The sequence below is a fragment of the Ursus americanus genome, chromosome 31 (assembly GCF_024610735.1).
Source record: "Ursus americanus isolate L20-20 chromosome 31, mUrsAme1.1.p, whole genome shotgun sequence".
NCBI lineage: Eukaryota > Metazoa > Chordata > Mammalia > Carnivora > Ursidae > Ursus > Ursus americanus.
The window spans coordinates 6,518,998-6,545,809 of NC_142157.1; the positions used below are offsets into that span (position 1 = coordinate 6,518,998).

Sequence of the window (26,812 nt, forward strand, 5' to 3'; positions counted from 1 at the left end):
ATTCTGCCGGCTAAATTATTTCAGTTGTGCCATATCTGTTAATTTTACATCAGTGCCATGACGGGGTTCTCTTCTGAGTGTCCACGGAGGAATCTAGATATGATCTTGTAGGCAATGGAGAACTTTGGTGGATCCCTCGGTAGGGTGACACGATGGAATCGGGAGTTTTGCACGATGACTCTGCTAGGGGCTAGGCAGGATGACTGGTGGATTCTGAGGTCTGGAGACAAGTGAGGAGGCCATTGTCATTGAAGCAGTGAGTGTGTGGGCTGAGAATGATGGCCTGGAGATCTGGAAGGAAAACCCAGCTAGGGGGTGGAGGGGGGAAAAGAAGGCTGGTGATGGCTTAATATGCCAGTAAGATGACTGGGAGAGTCTCAGATGTCCTAAGAAAATAACGCAGGTGGTCTTTAACTGGAGCAAGAGGGGATTTCGGGATTCCTGCTGGCGAATACACAGTAAGTTTGGTAAGGACGTGGTCTGTGATGGCAGGGAGCGTATGTCACCCATCCTTGTGTGCCCTGTCGTGTCCTATACAGTGTTTTGACCTGAGTGCATGGATGTTCAATAAAAAAGTTTGGTGGGCAATTGACTGAGTGGCAGAAGAACCTTTGAACAATATAATCATAAGGCAAAGCAGGCCCAGGGTGGCTGGTTCAGGATTTTGCTATTAAAGATTCACACAACTGACAATGTTAATTATGTAAGATGGCCAGATACTAGAAGATAGGCAAAACAGCATGTTCCAAGGAACGTTTTTCACAGATAGACTTCTCTTTCTCTGGCTTCCTCGATCTGCTTGTCTGTATGCATACGGGTGGCTGGCTTTCCCTCACGCCACTGTCTAGGCTAACAGCAAGAAAATGCAGAGCACGGTGTCTCTAAGCCTGGCCTGGTATGGCTGTGTTAGGAGGCCAGAGAGAAACCCTTTCACCTGGGAACCACATGGATTGAAAATTGTGAAGTCACACTCATGAAGACCCATTAAAGCAGAACCACCGTCTCCCCTGCACCCCCTTCCGCATCTGGACGGCACTCGCTGCTGCCCAGTGATGACAGGGAAGCCTGGCAGCTCATCAGATGACAACCAAGTGGATACTGTGGGCCCTGACGTTATGCAACGCTCACGATCTCCCCTGAGCTGACATCTATTAAAAGCTGCTTGATACCAGAGTAAGTGCTATCTTTGGGCCTGGCAAGCTCTTTTAAGCTCTTCAAACGACTTGCCATTTAGGTAGGCAAGAGTCCAAAGATTGAGGCTTGAAATAGCCAGGACTACTGGATTTGCTTTTTGAGTGGCCTGAGAAGAGGACGTTTCTCCTTTTCTTCTCTTTCCTTCGCCTCATCTCTCTCTCTCTCTTTTTCCCTTTTAATTTCCTGCCATGTGGGCCTTGTGTCTCTCATTTACTCAACAATCTGTATAAATTTAACATCAAATGATTAATGATTTCTCTGCCAAGTTTAAGGAGACAATTGCAATAAAACCCCTCTGATATCAATAGCATATTTAAAAGTCTAATTTAACAGGAAAATGCTGGGCTTTTTGATTCCTTTTGATTTGCCTTATCTTTGTTCATCAATTTAGGAGATTTTTCAGCTAGCCTTTTCTGATTCGTTTCTGACTCTCAGTGTATGTGGGCATCCCGGGCTCCTTCACAGGGGAAGCACGGTGAGGACAGAGGGTAATGTACAGAAGGAGGAATGTGCCCTTTCCACTCCGGAGAGCCAGGACTGTGAGCATGACTGGTGGTGCTAAAAGCAAGCTCCCAAACTGGTCTGTTTATCTTCACGGGTGGAGCCCGAGGAATTTTCTCTATCCCACTTTCTGATAGGGAAAGTGAATTCCAAACCCGAGGCCAACACTTTGAAGGTTATGGGAAAAATAAATACTTTAGTGTCTGCAAATAATCCTTTCTTGCTACAAGCAAAATATATCTATTTATAAAATAAAAATTGTTGTGCAAATATTTTTTTAAAGGGAGGCAATAAAAATGACAAGGTGCTTTATATGAAGGCCTTCAGCCTGTTGTAAATGTTTGGAGTCGCTACAAATGCTGCGTTAACCTCAGAGGAACCTGCTTGTTGGACCTGGCTCCTCAGGCGTGGGCTCCGGGCAGCGTCTGTGCTGGGGAGGTCCCAGCTCGTATCAAAGACAATGCGAGGCCCTGTCCTCTCAGTGTGTTTGCTTCAGGCCTCACTCCTTTGCTTCCAAAGGGTCTGAGGAAAGAAGGGGATGGAATGAAATGAGTCTTGTTGTCATCTAGAGTGTGAATAAAATTCAGGGTCCTTTGGAACTGTGTCCTCTTTCTAGGCTCTAACCAGCCAGAAAGCTGATTTTTTAAATCTATAAATGGGAAGTTAGATGTCAAATATCCACTCTTTACTTTCTTTTCCTTGCTTCCTCTAACTCCCACACTCCCGTCCCTTCTCATCTATTTGCCTTGTGGACCGAAAGCCCTGTCTAGGTATGGAAGATTCTCGGAGGCCCAAAGCCTGGTTCGGACTAAGACCATCCGGCCCATGAGGCAGGGCGGAAAGGTGGCCAGGTCAGGGGCTGGGGGCAGAGCCATAAGATGACAACCCCAGGTCGAGGCAGAATGGGACAATTAAATAAATTATGCAGGAAGACAAAGCTGTGGGTGTTCAGAAGAGAACAAGGCCACATTCTGTGGAATTTAAAAAAGATGGTGACAGAAAATTAGGTAGTGGCCTCAAGCGAGCAACAACCTAGGTTTAGTTAGCAGTGGCAGATTTTGGGCAAAAGAGGAAAAAGAATCACAATACTTTTCTCGTTTTTATTTTCATTCTTTTGTGTAGGCCTTTGCCTTACAAGGTAATAGATAGGCATGCTTTTTATTTTATTAATAGATAATGTTTTCTTGTAGCAAGAAAGTTTTATTTGCAAACATAAAAATATTTTTCTCATAACTTTCAAAGCAGTGACCTGGGGTTTAGAATTCACTTTCTCTGTAGGCATAGAGAAAATTCCTTTTTTTTCCTTTCGTAATTGCAAGTATGAAATAACCATAATTAGTTGGCATCATCATGACACTAGCAATTCTGAGCACTGATGTACACACCAGGCCCTGAGCAAGGGCCTTTGGTACAGAATTCTGCTTCATCTTCCCATTTTACAGATGAGGAAACAGAAGCTCAAATGGTTTAATTTATTCAAGGTCCCCAGTAGTCAAACCAGGGCTCTGGGCATGAGAGCCCAAGCACTGTCGCCCTCATCATTCCTCCTGGAGTCACCCCAGGGCTGCCCTCATGAGACGGTGTGGTGTTAAGACAGCCATTGCCTCCCCTTCTCTCCTGACTCTCTTATCCTTCCCCCCACCCCTCAAAACTGTCTCCTGCTCATCCGTTGATTCTTGAATTTAACTCTCCCTCCATCGTACTTACAGTGAATTTGTTTCAGGGTTTTGTTTGTTTGCTTTGGTTTTTCTGAAAGCAGAGTTTTGATACAGTTTTGAGGGAAGAAATGGTAAAAGCCAGAAGTTTGAATGAAGCAGGGCCAGAGGGACAAATGGGAGGGAAGGAGGCCTAGAACCAGGAACTCGAAAGGGAAAGTGTTTGGCCTTTCCCCATTCTGTCCAGGGCAGCTTTGTTCCTAACCAAGTGATAATTCCTCTGGGATCCACTATTGAACTTATCACTGATCTTGGAGAGGTAAAAACAAGAAGAGGGGAAGAAAAAAAAACAAAACCAGAGAACATTTGGGTAATAAATTTGGTAACTGTCTTTTCCTTCAGAAATGACAAGTTGTTTTTTTTTTTTTAACTATTTTCTGAGTTGGCCTGCAATTTACATATTATTAGTTAACTAATTAATTAATATTGTACATCACAGAGGCAGTTTTAAAATATGCATTAATTTATTAAATTGAACAGCAACTAATCGTTGCAAATATAGTCAATGGCCCGTGGGTATGTTTGCAAAAGTCTGCAGATGAATTTCCCCCAATTTTGTGTAACTTTAAAGCAACTCCTCCTGTTTAAAGATTTTCCTCTTGTTCGCTTTGCAGGTATTTTTATGAAGAATACAAGTAAGTGAACATAAGTAAAACATTTGAGAACTGTGACTCATTGAGATTACTACTTTTATTCTCTGAACTTGAGGGAACCAGATTGTTTCCATTTGCTGGCCTTCTAGGTAGGGGGATATTTGGAACTGCTAAATGTTTTAAAGGTAGTATTATGGGATTAATTAAATAAAATTTAAAATATGATAGATCTTGAAGTATCTTTATGATAGACTCATGAAAGCTAGTTTGCGACCATTGAGGTTTGCACTTTTTAAAGATTTTTTTTTTTTTTTTTTTTTATTTATGTGACAGAGAGACAGCCAGCGAGAGAGGGAACACAAGCAGGGGGAGTGGGAGAGAAAGAAGCAGGCTCCCAGCCGAGGAGCCCGATGTGGGACTCGATCCCGGAACGCCAGGATCACGCCCTGAGCCGAAGGCAGATGCTTAACCGCTGTGCCACCCAGGCTCCCCTGCACTTTTTAAAATAATACAGTTAGGAGTTGAGTAAATGTCTTCAGGGGACGCCAAGTGATAAATGCAAATCTTCATCTATAAAACTGAAATCTCTTAAAAGACATATTTATTTTCTACCTATAATATATGTTCATTGTAAAAATGGGAAAATGTCGAAGAATATAAAGAAGAACATTTTGATAGAATTTTTGTGATCCTACCACCTTTAAATATTTGGGGCAGTTGGCAGAGAAATACGCATCCATGTAAACAACGTACGTTAGCATCGTATGAAATCTACAATTATATGCCCACCTCCTACCACTTCGTTTCTACCTTGACCATTTACCATATATTAACTATATATAAAGAAACATGATTTTTGGGGACTGAGCAAATTATTATTCTTATGGATATCCCAAAATTAATGTTATTAATACTCCATTATATGACACTTAGGGTTTCCCTATTTTTAGTTAGTATAAAATAGCCCTTAATGAACAATCTTATTATATTTATTTATCTTTACATTGGTATAGGTTTTTGCGTGTAGATAAATAGAGCATTTTCTTGGAATATTGTGTAGTAGCAGGATTACTAGGTCAAAGATTACAAGCATTTTTACAATCCAAGTTTGGATCCTAGGTCAGTTTTTCAAAGTCATCCATGCCAGGAGCTGCTGATTTGTGGCCAGTTTCCTTTGGCGAGGGTGGACCCTCCTAACGGGCAATTCCAATTTATGATGGGTATCGTCCCAATTGGCACATATAAGCCTCCGTGAGTTTGGCAGCAACGGGTTCCATCCAGGGCTTATTCTACCTCCACCTGCCCAGAGTTCATTATGGACCCTGGAGAAAGGCCCATTCATCCACAATGAGCAAAGAAGCAATGGTGGCAGCTGAGATGCTGCCTGGATATGTCAACTTGAGGCAGACAGCCGTGTCTCTCATTCAGTTCCCCAGCTGCCCCTGGAGATCCCATGAACTGCTTGCTCTCCCCTCAAATGTCCTTCTTATCTGGATGGGGGGAGAAGGATAATGAATGTCTACTAGACGAAGCAATTAATCTTTACAAAAATAAGAACTAACCCGGGAAGAGTGTTGGTAGAAGATGCTGTATTCTATTTTTGGCGAAACGTGAACATCTATAGATAAATTGCTCTGTCTACAGTACATCCAGATTTTACCACCTGTGAATTTAATTGAGTCAGCACCTAAGTACCAATTTAAGTAATATGCTCGCTTATGAAGTTGGTGTCTGTGATTTATCCGCACAACAAGAGATAGTGGTTTTCTTCTGATTTTCAAAGTTTAAACAGTGGATTTCTTAGTCTAGGCTAGTTTAAAGCTTAAAGGAGGGCAGTGACCTGGGGTCGTTGGTCACTTTGTGCATACATCTATTTTCCTCTGGGTCACAAAGACACATAGCTTCTCTGTTTTCAATTATTCCATTATTCTCGGGGCTGGAGGGAGCCTCTGCTCCAACAGCTGCTAGTTCCCAGGCCACCCTCAAACAGCAGGTCTGAGAAGGTGGCTGATGTGGAATCCAGGGATACTTGACAACACAGACGAGGAAGAGGATGTGTCTGGGGGTGAAGCAGTTGGCAATGTCAGTGATGAGAAACTATTAGGCATTTAATAATACGGTCGCACTCAGAACTTGCAGGGGAGGCATCTGTACAAACGGCACTGTTTCTCCTCGGCAAGACGGACTCCACCGTGTCTCTCTCCGTGGCTTATGTTGGAAGTAATGGATTCTGACTGTGCAACGGGACCACCAATGTCTCCACTCTCTCTCTCCGTCCCTGGAGCCCAGCAATTGGCCACGCCGCACGGTGACCAGGGATCCATGGGAAAGAGCCTTAAAAGAACAGGCATTTCCCATGGCACCCAGATTTGTGCTAGAAAAAAATCTGGAGAGCGGTGACTTCCCCAATTAATTTTGAAGCGGGACGCAGATCCCTCAAGCCAATTTTTTCCCTCTAGTGAGTGTAGGTATCAAAATTAAAGTAAGAATATAGTTTCTAAAAATATGCCCATCCCGTGTGATCTTCCTGTAAAACATCACATAGAATGTTCTTACTCTTTGTCATCGACTCAGAGCCGCGTGGATGTGGAGAGATCTTTCTTTCTTTTTAAAAATATTTTATTTATTTATTTGGGGGGGGGAGAGCGAGAGAGAGCACAGGTGGGAGGGAGGAGCAGGCTCCCTGCTGAGCGGGGCACCCAACGAGGGCTTGATCCCAGGACCCTGGGATCATGACCTGAGCCGAAGGCAAACGCTTAACCGACTGAGCCCCCCAGACGTCCCCGGAGAGATCTTTTCTGTCCTTCTGCCTTTCCGTAAGTGAATGACCAAATCACCCAGCACCGATGAGACGGTCTAGTTTGTTCTTAAAGGGCCCTGTGACAGTATCAAGTATTGGCAAGTGTGGAGGAAACGGGCCTCTAATGTGCTGCAGCTGTAAGTCGGTGCTTTCGGCATTGCTTGTGATAGGAAAAGTTAGAAACAGCCTAAAATCTACAATAAAGGAATACTTGAATACACTATTGAGATCCACATTATGGAATACTTTGCAATAGGCAGATCAATATATACTGACATGGAAAGATAGGTGAGACGTATATTTTTGGAATGAAAAATTGTGAGTACAGAATAATAGGTATAGTAGGATAGCGTCTGTCATATATAAATAGAATGCTACCCGCCAGATGTATGCACTGGCAGTGTGTGTGTGTGTGTGTGTGTGTGTAGGAAATTTCTGGAAAAATACAGAGAAAACTGACTGGTGTGTTGCACACTTTTTTGAAACAAATTAGGTGTAGTGGGGGAAGATGGGTCTAGGGGAACTTTAGCTTTATTTGTGATGTTTATAATTTGGATAACATTTATTTATTACTTACATATTTTATTTATGTATGTGTTACTTTTAATTTTAGTACTTTTAATTTTTATTACTTTTTGATATCACTTTATTACTTCATTATGTAATTTATTCATTTATTATTTATATATTTTAAAAATGCAAAGAAAAGCTCTCCAGAGCAAGGCTGACAACAAGTGACCAGTATATGTTGTGAAAGATCTTGTTGAGGCCAGGTGCCTGGGTGGCTCAGTCGGTTGACTGTCCCACTTTTGATTTCGGCTCAGGTCATGATCTCGGTGTCGTGGGATCGAGGTTCAGGTCGGGCTCCACTCAGCAGGGAGTCTGCTGGAGATTCTCTCTCTCCCTCTGACCCTTGCCCCCCTCCCATGCTCTCTCTCCTCTCAAATAAATAAATAAAATCTTTACCAAAAAAAGAGATATTCTTAAATGGGTGAGAGGTGCTTTTCAGGGCACCATTTAGTTTGCTCGATCCTGTATCCCAGACCTCTGTCCTTTTGTCAAGCTGAAGTTTTTTTTCCCCATTTTTAGCTTAGCATATGCTTATTTTTTTCTGGTTTTGCCCTCCCATTGGGCATTTTGAAAACTCAGAGTATGGTGAGTTTCCTCCCTGCTGCCAGCCCACCAACAGGCCTCCTTTCCCTTCCGGGAGCTTCTACTTCTCCCACGGTGGGGAGAAAGTTCTGTGTCCGGATCTCACTGCTATTGGATCATGGTTGTGCTCTCTGGGGAACGGGAGCATTGACCCCTGCTCGGTCTCAACATGAGCCCTCATGGACAGGGTCTGTCCACATCTCATCAACAGAGCACAGGCATGGTCCCTGTTGGCTGAAAGGAAAAAAAAAAATAAGATTTATTTTTCTTTTTGAAGGTGATTGACCCAGGGGGAAGAGTGTCCTACTGCAAGTGAGGTGCCAAACTATTCTGAGGACAATGAGTTCTCTGCAGCTCACTGCATATCAATACATATGTGCAAATTTAGAGATTTAACAACTCAAGCCAAACATATTTATCTACCCACAGTGGGGAAAAATGTTCACAGTGCATTAAGTGTCGATCCAAGTTCTTTTTAACACATAAAAACAGCTGTCTTACTTCTCACAAGTCAGCAGCCTGCAGAATTTTATTACCTGAGTCAAATTTAACACAATTAAAACGAAAACAACGTGCTTTATGACGAGGGACAAACAGAAGATTCCATCTCTATTGGTGGCAAGAGGGCCCTGGGGAGCAGGACGAATCTACGGGAAAGTAATCATGGGAAGGTAAGGGGCCTTGGTTTTTAATTCCGCTATTTGGCCTTGTTGGGTTCCTCACATCAAATAATGTTAGTCTCAGCCCTGTCCCTGCCAACTGAACTGCAGCGTGATGTTCAAATGAGAGCCGGCACCCACAAGTTCTAGCTTTCCCTTCTTGGGTAATTTCCTAACTTCTAAAAAATGTCTTTCTTAGGTGGCTTCCACCCACACAAATTAATGAAAAGCACACGCTGAACGGAATGCAGTACCAGAGAATACCAGAGGAGACAGGGGTTCTTGTGACTAAAACATTCCGTCGTCTGGCCCTTCACCCTGGACGGGCAGCCCCTGGGCCTCTCGACAAGCTGCACCTTCGAGAGTCTCCTGTGGAAACTCCGCCCCCCGAGGATCCCAGCTGGATACTGTTCCCTAGTTCCTGCTGAGAGCAAAGGCCACCACCAGACTGGGACGGGCCAGATGGGGTCCCCTTCCTCACTCCCCAGGTCAGGGTCATGGGAGCTCTGAAGGGTCCCTTCGCCTTGAGTTTTCCAAGGTCCCAAAGTTACTAACGAGTCAGCTTCCTCCCGCTATTAGTTGGGAATATTACTGTTATTCTGTCTGTGCCTTTTAAGATGCTGCGTTATAAACATGTAGCCAATTGTTCAACGTGTCCAGTGATCTTATGAAACTATACATCTGAGAGGAGAATTAAGGACACCCCAGCTTTACACTTTGGAAGTGGGATGAGCAGACCGTTACATCCACATTATCAACAGTGGCTCCGTGTGCAATGTCCTGTCTACAGAGTGGGCAAACACGTGGATCCTGGCTGGAACAGCCACTCCTCCACCCCTCATGGTGGGCCCCTGCTTCAACCACACCTCCTCTGTTGGACTGCCTCCGTGGCCTCTTTCTAGGTTTCTGGGCTTCTCTTCTCTTGTTATCTGGCCCATGTCTTTCCCCAGTTCTCTTGTGTTGCCTACTCAATAGTACTAAAATGGTACTGAATACTAGTAACCAGAGATCCTTTACTACAGCCTGCCTTACCACCTGCTGTAGGACGAGCTGTGTCCTCCAAAAAGATTCAAGTAATATTTCTGATACCTGTGAGTAAGACCTTATTTGGAAGTAGGGTCCTTGAAGAAGTGATTAGTTGAGATCAAGTCATACCGGACAGTAGGGCCGGCCCCTAACCCTAATTCAACATGACCGTTAGTCTTGTGTTAGGAAGAGTCACAGAGACACTCACTCAGAGGGAGGAAGGCCATGTGACGACAGAGACAGACATTGGTATGATGCAGCTTCAAATGAAGGGACACTCGAGATTGCCAGGAGCCCCCAGCGGCCACCGGAAACTAGGAGACAACGTGGAGCAGATTCTTTCTCAGAGCCTCCAGAAACAATTAACCCTGTGGCCACTTTGATTTTGGACTTCTGACTTCCAGAACTGTGAGGAAGTACATTTCTGTGGTGTTAAATTACGCAGTTCGTGGTAATTTGTTATAGGAAACTAATACTGCCCCCAGGCCCCACCTCCACCCCATTCCCCATCCTGAACCCATCAGGAGGCTCCACTGTCCTCTACACACACCAGCCTCTCATCGGTGACCTGTGTCTCAATGGGAGTTTTTGTATGTTCGTGATCTAACACTGGAGACCACAGAGAATGTACGCTCAGAAAAAAAGGCAGTCGGATTCTCTTAGACCATAATGACCTCTGACTAATGAGGCATTTACTTCCTGGGTGGAGAAACTTAGCTGGTCAGATAAAAAATCCAGAATAGAAAATAGATAAGTGCAGATTATCTAACATGACATCCATAGAGTCTTTCCACATAGGATTTAAGTGTCTGTGGTCAATATTGAATGCGGACACAATCAGAGGGTGTGAGTATAATAAAGTTGGGTGCCCCAGAGGAAAGGTGACCTCAGAGGAAGACTGTCTCTGGTCAGGTTATCTAGGAGTGGATCCACCAACATCCAGGCCACAGGAAGCACTCGTGTTGGGTGACTGCTCTCTGTTCTACCATGGACTACGACCACGTCCATGGTCAAACATTAGGGCTTCAACTTGCAAGGTCAGTTCTTTCTAGCTGTCATGAAACTACAGCAAATTGGAATACATTTCCATTTCTGCTTTTACTTTCTTTTTTTTTTCTCTCTTTGACTATCCATAGGCAGGACTTTCCCTGACTTCAGTTCAAGAAAATCATGTAAAATGTCTTAAATCTCCCCATCCCCTTATTTGTAGTGCTGGTGGCACTTAGGAGGCACCTGTAGATACATACACAGGGGAAGAAAGGACAGTTGACTGAGTGAGGAAATGAAGTCTTTATTTGTTTAAAAGATTTTATTTACTTATTTGACAGAGAGAGCAAGAGAGTACAGCAGGGGGAGCAGCTGAGGGAAAAGCAGGCTCCCTGCTGAGCAGGGACCCCCCCCCACCTCCTCCCCACCCCCGCTCCCCCGCCCCCCCCCAACCCCAGCATGTCGGGCTCAATCCCCGGACCCTGGGATCATGACCTGAGCTGAGGGCAGCCGCTCAACTGACTGAGCCATCCAGGTGCCCCGAGCGAACGAAGTCTTTAAAACCTGAATTACTCTGCTGAGACGTGTCCACCTGACCTACTTCCCGGGGCACCCGTGACGGTGCTCCCGTGGGAGTAGGCAGCCTCCCCAGGATCTGAGGACAGCAACTTTTCCTCACTTGGTAAGAACAGCTGGTTCTTCTTTCACTGTTTGGTTAGGAAGAAATTCTTTCCAGAAATCATGAAGGATTTTTGTCTTCATTAAGTTATAGATCTTTTTTACATTTGCATATTTCTAGGTTTTTTTTTTTTTTTTAACTCTAGGCCATATCCATGGGATTTGTGGAACTAATTGGAAACAAAATTCTGATATTCAATCCAGTCAAGCCTTTCCCCACATGCTTGCTTTGTCAGAGGGATTAGAGCTTTCTCCAGCTTGTGGGCAGCACAAAGTACAACTTCACTTCCAAATCAGAAGGAAACACTGGGTTTCAGGAAAGCCCGGCAGCCCTGGGCAGCCCGGGGCGCACTGGCTGTCTGTCCGTATCTAGTTCTGAGCTCTGGGGAACCACTCGTGTACCGACACACGTGCACACACACACACAGGCACGTACAGACACGGACGCTTATATCCTGCAGGGAAAATGACAAGTAACTGGAGGGGAGGTACAGGTTATCATTTGATTCACTTCATCGGACTCGACTTCTCTGTGTGCCATTGGCTCTACCTGGAAGCCGTCTGATGGCCGGGGAGCGAGCCCTGTCTCAGCACAAGGCAGTAGGCAAAGCTGCACAATCGAGCAGCCAGAAGTATTTAGTGCTGCATTTGTTGTTGATTTTGAAAACAAACAAATGTGTATTGACGTAAAGCAATCTAAAAATTCAATTCAGGCATACTGACTTTTTCACACTTAGGCATCAGAGAGTAGCTGAGAAATGAAAGATTCAACCAATGATGGATATGTGCCAGCCCTGGTTGTAATGCACATTTGAAGGCTTCTCGTCTCCAGTGTCTCCCGCAGCGTGGAGCACGAAGAGAGCGGGCGGGTTGGTGCTTTGTTTTAAGGGGACTGGATACAGGCAAATGCTTCTGTTTCAGTGCAGTGCTCTTCTCCTCCCGCCCCTTCGTTCTATCGGGATGCACACGGAGGGATCGCTCTGTGAAATCCATCCCGGCCACCTCTGGACTTCGCCAGACACCTGGCAGAGACAGTTGAACTACATTCCATAACCCGGGGCAGCCTGTATCTCTGCGTAAATCAGCAATGATGGGGAATTTGGGAGGCCACGGTTTGTGCCGACCTCCCAAATAAAGTTGCTACTTTTTGATAGACGTCTCATCCCGGGGATTCCCAATCTTGTGGGAATGGCCGCATTTCATCATCAGGACTGTGCTAGCATCAGCTCTCCTGTTTTCTGAGAGCTCATATTGTAGACCCACGAGCTAGAATGCTAAGTGAGTTAAACATTATTGTTATCTCTCGAGGTAGTTTATTACCAAAGTGGGGGTGTTCTGTGTCCCCATCCCCGGAATCCTCGCATCCTGGGACCGCACCAAGGTGGCGAAGTGCTGCCCTGTGCTCTGCGTGTCGTGCAGGAAAAGCTGCCATTCCCTGAGACGGGGTATTGTTTAACACAGGTGCTTCTTTGTACATACACCAAACAGTACGGTCCCCAAATAACAGGCGCTGTTATTTAATGCACTGAGCTAAACAGAGTAATTATAGGTTCTGAGGAGACAGGCCGCTGTGGATTGAAGCCGCCTCAGTTTGGGCTTTCTTTTTGTGGAAGTGTTTTAATTATATCCTTGATGGCCTGGAATTCACAAGAAACTGAAAAAGCAATACATAGATATTCTTTCTGGGGCGGGGGTATCGGTTATTGTATTTGTTTCATAAAGCAATGCAAGGAAATGTTGAAAAGGCTATAAAATCCTTCCGAAGACTTGCTTATCTCCAGGTTTTTAACCTCAGGATGAACCCGGAAGTGTAAGACTTTAGGTTGTTTTGGTGGCGGTGTGTGTGTGAGGCGGTACGTAGCCCCCTTTTTTCCATTTTCAAGGTCTGAAGGACGGCTGGCTTGCTTATGTTGGTGTTCTAGCAAATATTGACTGCATTCACCTCGGGTAGCTTCAGTAACTCTAAGTTATAAAATAAAACAGGAAGGCTTCTACTGTTGGCATTTTCATAATGGGATGTAGTGGAAAAGCTTTGTCTTTCTTCCAGATTCGAACTCGTTTTTATAAGTTTAGGAGAAATTTTTTTATAAGTTTAGAAGAATATCATATTCATTGAAAGATTATAAACATGCTTCCTCTTTCTTGAGCCATATGGAATGTATGATTAAATGAACTGAGAAAACATATAACAGTGCCTACAAAATTATTTATATTGTATTTGATGCATTTAAAAAAGCAAGAGGATATTTTTAAATTGAGACTGGTGATGACTTCCTTCTGGAATCTATTGTTGGTGTGTGTTTATCACATGCCAACCAACCAAAGAAATCTATGAATCAGTCATTTAGCAGGGGGGAAAAAAAGTGGGCCAAACCAATTGCTTGGCCTTATATAGCTAAAATGATTGGTTGAATGACCCATTTTTTTTGCTGGCCAATATGTTGCCATGATGTAGCTATTGTCCAAGTTAGTTTTGGGTGGGGAGTAGACAAAGGATTGAAGACCGTCTGACTCTTTCCTTGTTTTTTTCTGTGTTCAGTATCATGTTACTTGCTTTTCTCTCTGTGGAGGACAATGTGATTCCAAGGGAACATTCCTCCTGACACTTTTCTGTAATCTCATCTACAACAAGATGAGAATAGAGAAAAAGTGAAATCATCCCACTTTATAGATCCACGAATTCTGTTTGCACTTTCAAGATGATCATCTAAACACCTGCTCAATTATCTCATTGGATACTTAGCATTGGCTTAGATAACACTGGAATTTAAAAGACCATAGAATTATTACTCTGTTCAACTATTAAAGCTGGGACGTGGGGCCCCAGCTTGGCAAAAGGGCCTTTGCTGTGCCTCTGCTAAGGCACCGTAGTGCCTTGTGGGTACCTTCAGTTAGAAGCATTTCTGTTAACCACTGCAGTCTTTGGTACCAGGTCAGAAGCGTCACAGTGTCAGCGGTGTCTCTAGATGCCCGTGGAAGGATCAGTCCTCCTGCACCACTGTGGCATTGGCAACTTTTTCATCTAGAGCAAGTGGTGGCATGTTCGCAAACAGCCAGAATAAAGGACAATGGCAGATACTACACAGTACCCGGGAGGGCTCGACATCTGGGAAGTAGCCTCCAGACTCCCCTAGTAGGGAACTCTGCGTGTTTGTGGGGGCAGGCCAGTCTGTAGCTGTGGGCAGTCAGAGGAGAGCAGAGACAGAGCAATACCATTTTGTTAGGATTAGTGACCCTATTGTTCCTGGGCTGGTGTGGTGTTGCTGAACATGGACCGGGTTTCAAAGGCTTAGACCAAGTTGCTCTGAAAGGCTGTGAATTTCTTGTATCCCAACCTGTTGGCAAGAATTGGCTCTTGGAAAATACGAAGAGAAACTCTTTCAGTGCAGAGATGCTGTCGAAACTGTGTTATCTTGTCAACCAGGGTGTCAATTACACTGGGCTTGAAGAAGCATGTTTGTAGCTCCCCGTCATGTATGGTTTCTGGAATTTCAGACAGCAATCCTCTCCATACAGTGCACACAGCATTTCTGTCATAATGTGAGAATGGGAATCATATGCTCTCCCTTCCTGAGGGGGAGAAAACTATTCTCTAATGTTTTCCAGAAATGACACTGTTTTTCATTATCTGGTGCATTTCATGTCTTGTTGTTCAGCTCAATGCGTTGGAATCACATCACCGTGGTTGTCTCCACAGGCTCCGGTGGGGTACCGGTGTTTTCCTCTGCTGTGACTTTGGAAAGTATGTATCCATTTCTCTTGAGAAAAGAAAACAAGACTAAATTCTTCCCTGTCTTTCCACCTTACCCTTTGCCACCTCATTTATAGTATGACAAGTGTGTTAGTTCGGTCTTGAAAACATATCCCCAGAAATACAAAAATTGCCATTGAAATAACGGACATAGCTAAGGTGTCATAAGCATTTTCATTGCCATAATTTACTGTTTAGAAATCAACTTGGTTCTTGAAGGGATTTTGCAAAATATAATCTCACAGTACATTTCAAGACAGAAGGGGGCCATATGGTCTATCCAAACCCATCCACCTGTCTGTCTAATGTTTGTATCATGGAATTTTTTTCTTCCTTGTCTGGCTCTTCTTTGAATATACTCACAGTTGCATGTTTCATTGTTGCCTTTGGTGGACCATTTCACACATTAATTATTCTCTGCATAAAGAAGTTGGGTACTTTTTTTTCTTCTTCCTAAAGGCTGAAGGGGAAAAGGCTGACTATGACTAACTTGAATCTTATAATAGCAGGTGGGCAGTTAATTGGGAAATGAAAGCAACCTAACACTAATTTGCAGAAGCGTTCAGATTTCATGAGTAATTGCCATGTAAAAGGTAACTTGGCGGCGGGCTCAGTGAAGCTGAACGACAGACAACGTCTAAATATGGCTATGGCATTTGTGACATATGTTCTTCGCCTAGAGGTGTACAAAAGAAAAGGGGTGTTCTTGGATGTAAACTTTGAATCAGAAGATACAGGACATTTTTTTCAAAGGAAAGGAAAAGCAAATGGGGCTGCGTGCTTTCCATGGAGTCCGATATTGTCTCCCATCTGAAGTGCATTTTCTCATCATGGGGACTGGGGCGGCTGTTGCGGTGTTTGGGTGAGTGCAGATACACGCCTGAGGCTGACTTTCTCTCTGCTGAGCCGGGAGAAGGCCTGTGCCCTGCAATCTTGAGGAATGAGTCTGCATTTTATGCTCTCCTCAGCATTCGCAAGACCTAGGAGAGTACCTGGCACGTAACCGGTTCTCAATAAACAGAAAGTTGTCTGATGGCAATTTGGCAGGTGTGGGCTTCAAGGCCATCCTGGAGGGCCTGTCCAGACTGAAGCTGGGAGGGGCTTATTGTTCTAACCCAGCACCAGCTCCAATGATGAAAAGCGAAGAATAGGTTCACTTTTGATTTCTTTCTCCTGTATGTCTCTAGCCTCCTGCCCAAATTTTAATCCTGGACATTTAAGTGGCCTCACCGAAAAATGAAACTGTGTAATTAACTCATGTCCCTGAGTTAAACCGGGAAATAGAAAGAGCTTTACTGGGTTCTGTGCCAAAGGCTGCCTCCTGTGCAAGAAAGCCTACAAAATTAGCCTGAGGTTCTGGGATTACAGACCAGGGATGGGAATCCTTTGGATGGGGTATCTTCTTGAAGGCACTTTTGGACGAGAAGTCCCACAGCTTTGGGGCCCATATTGTCAGATGGCCCAGAGACCTATTTTATATCCATAGACATCTCCCTGAGGGCGAAGAGATAGAAACCATAACTGACTGTGCCCTATAAACAACTGTTGTGTTTGGCTGGCAATACAGCCCCGATTTCTGCCATATGGTGCCAGAGGCTCCTGACCAAGTCATGGCTAAGAGAGAACATGGCAGCCTCAAGAAAAGCTTCCCTTTAGTGAGGCAGGGAGGTGGTCACTAAGACCCAGAGAATGTGTGTGCACTGAGGAAATTGACTTTAATGAGGGTATTTAAGGCATATGGGAAAGCATTTGGAAGAATCACAATTTTAATGCTGGCTCCCAAGTCCCTAAGAAACAATTCAGAAAAGGTCCCCTTACCATTTGTGAATTGTGAAATAAACACATCTCCAGGGGGGCGCGTGGGTGTGTGTATATATTAATATTCCAGGGGTGTGGGCAATATTGACACTGACGATTTTTTAAGTATTTGCAATTCCTACCCGACTCTGACTCATCTGAAATTGGCGTGCTGCAAATCCTTCAAGGCTGCCAGATTCCTTTTGAAAGGAAATGTTTCTTCCCATTACCTTTCAAAGTCAGCTCTCCCGGGTTTAGCCAAGTGCTGTATTTCAATGTGTTGATATCACTAAAGGAGAGGAAGAGGAAGTTTTCCTCTCTGAGTGGGGGATAGAGGAGGCCAGGAGAGTAACTGCAGCCACATTAGAGAGGAAATGTGCCTGATGACTTAGCTGGGGCTTTTGTCCTCACCATTTACCAACAATTTACTAAATGCCTTTGCTAAACTGCATCTTTTTCTGCTCCCATTGTTCTACGCCACTGAAACAAACCAGCACAGCATTGTCATCTATGTCAATAACGGTCACAAAATTGCCTTTTCTCCTTCTGCAGCAGAGTGCCTGCGAAACATAAAGGAGTGTAGTGAGGCACCCAAGCAAATTACTCTCCCAAACTCATTTAAATAACGTTTTCCCCTCATATATGCAAAATTCAGATGAATATTTACGACATCCAGGAATAGGTAGCACAGGAAGAAAAAAAAGATGACACACGACCAGCCCACCCCACCCCTGCAAGTGCAATCATTCTCAAAATGCTCCCCAAACAAATCGTTCTGGCTGCTGTTGCCCGGCAACAGCCCCGCTGTAGTATTCTGCCCAGGCACATGGAAAGTGGGGCCGTCTTTTCTGCTCCGAGTCTGCTCGAGCCTAATAACTGCAGAGATGGAGAGCAAGAGGGAAGGAGGTTAAGAGTCAGGGTCAGAAGTGCAGGTTTTTGGGACCCTAAAATCAATTTCAAGCACTCAGTGTGATGTTTGTTCTGTGTTCCATCACTTGATGTTAGTCTTGCAATGAACCACCTAATCAGACTTTGGGGACCAGGGGACCTTGGGTTTCCAGTGGTGTCAGGTCAATTCCCACCCACCAGTGCACTGTCACCTCTGAGGCAGACCATTGTCTAGACTCCTGAGAATCTCAAAACTGTGATGCTCTGAGCCGAGAGAGGACGGAGCTGCTGGGGCTCCCGAGCCATCCCCCCACCCCGGCCTTGAAGGTGCTCACCCTGTGGCTTTGGCTAGACCACGTGCGACGGGCCCACGCAGTGGCAACCGCCTTACAGAAAGCCTGCCCCGAGCGATGGGCATTTCTCCCAAGGCATTCTTCCTCAGACGCAGGAATCGTTCTTTTTCCATCTCTCTGACTCATGTATATGTAAAGAAGAAAAAGAGGAAAAGGAAGGAATTGCATAAAATAATGCATCTCCACATGGCACTAATCGTTGGTCTTAACAGAATTACGGGAGTATGGATGGATGGGCCGTGGCGTACTCAGGCCATACCAGGGCTGGACCTAAGTCCTGGGTGGTTCCAAATATCACTGGATCTATCGTTCTATTTCCAGATATTTTTAAGATGGTATGATGGACCTAAGTGAGAGATGACTTAATTCATAATTGTGATTCTACTTATTTATTGGTTATTAATTTCTGATATGCTTGAGTTTAATTCAACAAAACACAATTATTTTTTTCTTAAAGATTTATTTGATGGAGAGAGGGAACACAAGCAGGGGGAGTGGGAAAGGGAGGCTTCCCACTGGAGCAGGGAGCCTGATGCGGGGCTTGATCCCAGGACCCTGGGATCATGGCCTGGGCCAAAGGCAGACGCTTAACGACCGAACCACCCCGGCGCCCCAACAAAACAGCATTATATAGGAAAGCAGTTAGTTCATAATTGCCTAAGCTGTGACTGGGAAGGGCAGAATGTGGACTGTAGACCTAAGCACGCCCACATAAAATTTCCCCCAATACCTCTCTAGTGATGAAGGCTCTCCTGCTCAGAACTCTTTAGTGAGTCCCATTCCTCAGAATAAAATGTGAGCTTCCTCTTCAGCGTCTTTCCAGCGTAGCCTCAAGTTCGCATTCTAAGCCTTGTGTCCCCTCAGTGAGGCCTGGGCTCAATCAAACCAGAGATGCAGCCTGAGGAGGGGAAACACACAGCAAGGGTTGGGACTCCTGCATTCTGGGCTCAGCTCTCTCCTAATCAGCTGTGTAATTTGGGGCAAGTGCCTTAACTTCTCTGAGTCTTTGTTTCCTCCTAAGTGCACATGATTTCTGAGATACCATTCACTGAGACTCGGGCTTCTCCATAGGGTTCTTTTTATTTTTTTTAATGTTTTTTTTTTATTATATTATGTTAGTCACCATACAGTACATCCCCGGTTTTCGATGTGAAGTTCGATGATTCATTAGTTGTGTATAACACCCAGTGCACCATGCAATACGTGCCCTCCTTAGTACCCATCACCAGCCTATCCCATTCCCCACCCCCTCCCCTCTGAAGCCCTCAGTTTGTTTCTCAGAGTCCATAGTCTGTCATGCTTCATTCCCCCTTCTGATTACCCCCCTTTCTTTTTCCCTTTCTTCCCCTACCGATCATCCTATTTCTTATGTTCCATAGATGAGAGAAATCATATGATAATTGTCTTTCTCTGCTTGACTTATTTCACTTAGCATTATCTCCTCCAGTGCCATCCATGTGGCAGCAAATGTTGAGATATCGTTCTTTCTGATAGCTGAGTAATATTCCCTTGTATATATGGACCACATCTTCTTAATCCAGTCATCTGTTGAAGGGCATCTCGGTTCCTTCCACGATTTAGCTATTGTGGACAATGCTGCTATGAACATTGGGGTGCATATGGCCCTTCTCTTCACTACGTCTGTATCTTTGGGGTAAATACCCAGTAGTGCAATCTCCATAGGGTTCTATGCTGTTGACTACACTCTCACTTTAGGTACTTTCTTCTCTTGGCTTTCATGATGTGGCTCCCGCCTGGTTTTCTCTCTGTTACTCTGATGTTTTCTTTTTGTCTCTTTCTCATGTAATGCTTCCTCTATTCCACCCTTCAGAGTCAATGGAAGTGTCCCCAGCATCCCCCTCCCTCGGTTTCCTGAACGAGCTCCACCCTGACCGTGACTCTTTGGTCTCTTCTCCAGCCCCAGCGTGAACACCCTGGTACAGGCCATTGTCACGTCTCCCACCCAGTCTCCTTGCCTTGAGGGAGGCTGTCCGCCTCTATGTCCTTCCTTCCCGCTGCCAGCGCCACCTCTGCAAGATGAAATGTCATCAAGGCCCCTTCTTTCCACAATTTTCCCGTTTCATCAGAGCCTACTAGATCAGTTCTCATGTCCTTAGCTTGACATACAAGACCCTTTGTGATTGAAACTGTCTCATTTCTTCCAGTCTGCCCATTGCTCAGGGAAGATGGAATTACGTTTGCAATGTGGCTCCCTCTGCCTGAAATAGCTTCACTCTTCCCCTGCTCTGTGCTCCCCTAAAGCCCTAGCCGTGCTTCTGTTATATCTACGTCTTCTACATTACTTCGTAAATTCCTGCGCATGTGTGTTTCTCACCATAAACTGGGGGCTACTTGAGGCTTAGGACTGTCCTCATTATTGTTTGCTTAGCTCAATACCGGCACGAGGCTGGCATTTATGTAAATATTTATTGAATGAACAACTGAATCCATATGGTTTATTCACGCTCTACTAAACGGGCCTTGCACTTTTCTTCAGTGTCCCCTCCATGTCCCCCTGACTTCGCACATAATCTTCAAATTTGAAGACCTATTTCTTCCCTTCCCTAATCCTTTTCCAATTATCTCAACCTAAAGAATAAAGTCCATTTTCAGAAACTATTACATGTTTTTTTTTAATTTCATAGCTAATGCTCCCATGTTCTTAGCTCTTACTCCCCAGGTGAGTTAGCAGAAGAGCATATTTTGTGTTACTCACACAATGATTTGCCGAACATTGGCCTTCAGAAATAATTTCTTTTGTATTGATTACTAATAATAATCCTCTTTTATTAATGCCAGATTTGTCTCTTCTATTTAGTGCTATTTTTATCCCATCAGAGAGAGGTGAGAGATTTTCAGCCTACCAGTCCTTTATCTTAGTGATAAGAAATGTAGCTGGTATGATTTCTTTTTTTTTTTTTCACTAAAAGACTACTTCCTTTATTTATTTTTTTATATTTAAAGAGGAAAAGCAAGATGTCATAATGACATGATAGAAAATGTAATCCTGACAAGCATTTATATTAAAGAAATTCTAGTCTTGTCTGTGCTCCCACAGCATGTCCATTTTAATTAATCTTACCAGAGGAGCTCAGACGCATTTTGTTTCTCAGAGCAACAATTATAAAAGACAGGCTCCAAATGCCTTGGAATGGTTTGGGAAAGCTGATGGGAGGAAGATGTGTTATGAAGATGAACTTGTTGCTTAGAAGCTATTATTATTCATGGTCCTGCTTCAGATGCCTCATATTTTCTTCAGAGGCTTAGGCAAAGATTATTGCTACATTTCTGTGGTCAATGGAAAAGCCCAGCGTGAAACTTGAGACTAGGAATAAATGAATCTTTTTAAAAAAATAAGACTTAGGTTGGGATAAATAAGTACACAGTACACTGGAAATCTCAAGGAATGTATTGAACCTTCTCTCAAGAGACTTTCAAAGCTTCCTGCTAGCTTGCAAATGCCAAGACAAGAGACTTTCTGGGGTTACTTCTGTGCTTCACCTCTGATTCCGACAAAAAGCAAAAGCAAAGAAACAACTCCCCCCGCCCCCAAGTAAAGATTTGTGTAAATGAAAACGTGTTAATCAAATTCCCTTGGGCCAGAACGGAGCCTGGACTGGAGTTTAGGGTATATGATTTATTTAGCACTTACATTTATAGAACAAAACTCTAGTCCTTGGCAAAAATTATGCTCATGGAAAACCAATGAAAGGAAAACAATTGCTCATCATTTGAAGAAAAGTTATTCACCATTTCTTTTATTGCTTTTAACATAGTGAGCAATATTCTATATCGACCGCAACTTTAAATTGCCTGAGATACAACTGGTCAAATGTACTCAACTATCAATCTCAAAATTCCCTTCTGTCCTCCTGAGATTGAGAAAGTTTCCTAGCAGAGTTCAAAGGACATATTGGAAGGCTTTACCGAATAGAAGATACGCTAGGAGCAGATATGATAAACGAGCCACGCTATACTCCGATTTCTTGGGCTTGTGATATGTACTAACTTGGTTCGTGAAAAACAGGCCTTGGAACGAAATTTGTCTTATGTGAAATAGATCTAACTTTGCTTCCACAAGGTTTAATAGGTAAAAGTAACAAAATCCTCATACTCCTCTCAGCTCTCTAGAGATAGCTGAACCCAAAATCTTCAGGGGTGGATAGAGACCTCAAGAAGCAGCCGTTGCCCCCACGTGCGCCACTCCCTCACCCTGACGCCGAAATGGGCTAGACTGACCCATCACTCAGGCGCACAAATGCTCGGTCTGCCCCTTTCAAAAGAAAACTGAATATCAAGCCATTCTGCCGTGTTGCTGGTGTGTGGCTCAAGGGGACCTCTCTTGCCTGGGAAGTGTCGGCTCTGAGCATGACTGCCCATCTAGCCCTTGACCAGTTCCAGGCCCTCGGAAGATCTGGAGGTCCTGGGCCGTGGCATGGAAGACCTTGTCAGAACACCAAGCTGACCCAGGCTGCAGGTGGATTTCAGCTGCCCAGGGACAACCCCCAGGGCCACTCATCCCTCAAGTCTAGTGAATTTAAAGCTGTGTTCAAGACTTTCCTCATTAAATATCCCTCCACATAGCAAAACTAGCAATATTCTGAGGTATCAAACTATAGGATAAAGTTGCCATGGTCTCTACCTGTAGAAATAAAATGTTACCTCATAAAGCCCCAAAAACAAACAAACAAAAACACCGAAAACACAAAAACAAACAACAGCAGCAACAAAATCCAATTTAACCTAAATATCTTGCCAGCCTCCTCCATCACTGTTACCTTCTCTCGAGTATTGGCATGGATGCCACGGTCCTCCTGGCAAGGGAACTCTCTCTGCTTCTTACTCCCAGGTGACTCTGTGCTATAATGTCCGTGCCACTCGGTCCACCGTAGCTTGCTTTCCTGAATCTATGGTACTTCAAAAATGTTCCTTCTTATGCCCAACTTTGCATATTGTTTTCTTTCCAGTGGCAACTAACTCAGTCCTGGCCACTCCAATCCTTATAGCCGTCTATCTGTACTTCTGAATCATTACGCTTCTTTTGCAAGTCACAGAAACTACCTCTGCGTAGCTCAAGTGAAAGAAGAAATGCATTGGAAAGATGATGGGATTTATCATAGAATTCCAGGAAGAACAGAACAGTAATACTTCAGAAGGGAAGAAAGAAGAGCAGCTCTAGTGACTTCAAAGACAAGACAACATACGTGTCCTCACTAGAGGGCCACCAATGTTATTGAGCTGCAAGGACCCACACCCCATCAGAGACTTGATTGAAAGTTCTCATTTCCCGCAGAGAAGCATCTGGCTGGCCCCATTTGGCTTTGGTCACCCACCTGCTGGGTCCTGCATGAAGTACTTACAGCCGAGAGGACAGGGCTCCTCTGTTTTCTCTAGAGAAGGGTCTGGGTATCAGACATATTTCTGTGAGAAAGAGGAATCATTATCAGCTGAGAAGATACTCCCAGCATAAGTTCTTTATACAGCTAGACCTCAGTCACACTTTTTTGTTTTTCTTGCTTTTTGTAGTATACATTAAAAAAAAAGTGTCCTTCCTGGGCTAGAATGTTAAGCTCTTCCATGGTGAAATAGGTCTGTGTGTCCTTGCTTCTCGTCCTGCTGAACTGGTGAGCTTCCAGTAGAGGCATGACGAGCCAAGCCAACAAAAAGCATGCCAACTCTCAGATGGTAAGTTTTACTTGGCTAATAGTCCTTCCTTAAACCTAATACTTAATAAACACCCAATATACACCAAGATGCATGAGAGGCATTGCGTAAAGATAAATTGGACATGACCGCTGTTCTTAAGACATACACTCTAGTAGATCTTCTTTCATTCTTTTTTTTTTTAAAGATTTTTAAAAAATTTTATTTATTTGAGAGAAAGAGAGAGAGAGCACGAGCAGGGGGAAGGGCAGAGGCAGAGGGACAAGCTGATTTCCCACTGAGCAGGGAGCCCGATGTGGGGCTCGATCCCAGGACCCTGAGATCATGACCTGAGCTGAAGGCAGACGCTTCACCGGCTGAGCCCCCCTCTAGCAGATTTTCTACATGATTTAAATAAGCAGATACTGTAAACAGATCATTATCAGGCCCACTTTGAGGGTTCTCGGAAGCTGGGCTGCTTCTATCTGGTTTATCATGTGGATTCCACTTTAGGCAAGCATTCACAGAATCACCATGAAGTTCAGGTTTCTGATGGACCATCTTCCCCAGCTTCTATCCTTAAAATAGTGTGTTTGGTTATCATCCACCAAACCTGCCATTTGGAGCTAAAAGAAATATACAAAAAAAACCCACAAAACAACAACCCACGTTATTTTTTTCCCTCTCACCATCCACGATAACGTTGGAAAATCATGTCTATTTTCCGCTTTGTTATCTACATTTCCACATTGTGCTCATAGGTGTGAGTCTAGAGTTGTTATGCTGTTCTGGTACTATGCAGATTAGCGGTTTTCTATGACTCCGAGATCTTACTGAGTTTACGTGAAAACTGTTACAATAGAAAGAGACTCTGGAGTAAGCCAGACTTAGGTTTAAAGCTTGGTTTTATAGCTCAACTAGCTTTATGACTTCAAGCAACTTATTTTCTGAGCCTTGGTCTCTTTATCTGCAAAATGGGGTATAATGCCTACATGACATAGTTGTTGTGGGAAATAAATGAGATCCTATATGTGAAAGAGCTTGACAAACAGTCCGAGGGGTGTCCATTTCCATGCCTCTCACGAGGTAAAACCATGAGCCCTCTTCCCTGGGCCAGCTCCTTACTGTAGCTGTGGTCTTTTGTCTCCTAGTCTGCAGTAACAGGGGCCAGGCGTGGGGGCTCCTATTACTTCCGAGATCCCCTCTTGATGCTCTCCAATGCCTCCTGAGGGTGTATGGCCGGGGGGATAGTCCCACTCTATCCTAACCATAAGCTACAACTACGAACAATGTCCCTGCAGCCTCGGGCACAGCTTTGTACATTCTTCAGAGGCTTACCCTGTATTGTGCTTCAATATGCAGGTAAAGATGCTTAATGTGAGGAACTGCCACCAGTTTATCAATCAGTGGCTCCACTAGTGGTTTTTCTTTCTTTAAACAAGTGGATGAATGAACAAATTTGGCCTTGGGATGCCATTCAGCTCAAAGTCGGTGGCAATCGCAAATGGCTTTAATAAATGAAAGAGATATTTTGGCATAGTCCATCGAGGCAAATGAAAACTAATGCCCTTGCCAGCATCATACAGTATATTAGATACTTTACTTTAATTGCTCCTTGTGAATGAAGGGAATACAGGAAATGGAATTTTAATTTGTACATCTAAGCTATGCTATTGAAGGCGAAGGTCTTTGTGACCTTATTGATTTGGAAAAAAAAAAAAAACAACTTTATAGGGCATAGCTGAAATTGGCATAAAAGTTATGTCCCATGGCTGACATTGCTGCTGTTTGATGCTTGCTGTCAAATTGTAGAAAAGCAAGACATGAATCCCTGAGTGCTTTCTTGTGCGTGCATTTGCCAACAAATAAGGCTCAGTCTAGCTGGAACCGTGTTGTGTTCAGAAGCAATAGAAGCATAGTCTGTTTGTGTTCTGTCCCCCGTTGTGAGTTCTAGAGTCGGTCGGTAGCTTTAACTGTTTATACATCTCTTGCTTGATAATCAGACACAGACAATGTGTTCTGTAGACATACTGACATATTCTGTCAAGCCTTGGGAGCTTCCAACATGAACTAAGAAGAAAGCTTCACACTGGTATTGGCATTTCATTTTCAGAAAAGCAAGGAGAGGGCAAAACAACAAACAAACAAAAAACCATAATTGGGATGCATGCTGGAGTAACCTTTTTTTTTTTTTTTTAAGATTTTATTTTTAAGTAAACTCTATGCCCAATGTGGGGCTCGAACTTCCAACCCCATCATCAAGAGTCACATGCTCTACCGACTGAGCCAGCCAGGCACCCCTGGAATAACTTCTTCACTTCAGCTCTGTTACCATCTGCCACAGCACTATGCTGACACTCCCACAGCTGCCGCTTTTGGTGGTAGAACTCCGTCTTCAATTCTGGGTCGCCAGGACATATTCTAAGGATGCCCTCAGTTCACCGTGCTTTCTGAACCGTAGCTGGGGTGCAGTGACATCTCTGCCTCTGCTCCTACAATTCTCAGACCATCTTGGTGACCTGGAGATAAGCAGCTTGATATGTGTATCAAGCAATCTAATCTCTGTTTTCATCCCTAATTCCTCAAAATGAGTTCATTCCTCACAGTATCTAAATAGATATTTGATATACATCTGACATATCATATGCCTGAAAAATCTGATACATACACACAGCATACGAGGAGCCACATGGTACCGTGAAAAAGAAATTAGACAAAAGAAGAAAAAAAACGAAAAGATGTCGGACTTTGCTTCTAACTAATTGTGCGATCTTGCATAAATAAATAATGTGTCCTCTTTGGACCACTCATTTCTCACCACTAAAATCCATACACAAAATATTATTATATTATTATTATAAATATTATAAAAATCAAAGGAGGTAAAAGCTATTTGAAAGCTATTAAGACCTGTATAAATGGGAGGCAAGATTTTAGGACGTGCTTTGACCTGAGCACACGGATGGTCATTATGAAAGATGAAGAAACGGAAGACACGGTACCTGCCTTCGCAGGATTTATAAGCCGCACAGGAAGATCACACGTGCACGCATGTAAGGTAATTAGTCATTCATG

General features: G+C 44.0%; 1 long non-coding RNA gene across 1 annotated transcript in view; it reads left to right on the forward strand.

Moving 5' to 3' along the window:
• The first annotated feature begins 11,089 nt into the window (after positions 1-11,089).
• LOC123784889 (uncharacterized) overlaps positions 11,090-26,812 on the forward strand; it is a 39,674-nt gene continuing 23,951 nt past the window's right edge. The window contains exon 1 of the long non-coding RNA XR_006777569.2: positions 11,090-11,309. This is a non-coding gene — a long non-coding RNA (uncharacterized LOC123784889). The remainder of the gene's footprint in view (positions 11,310-26,812) is intronic.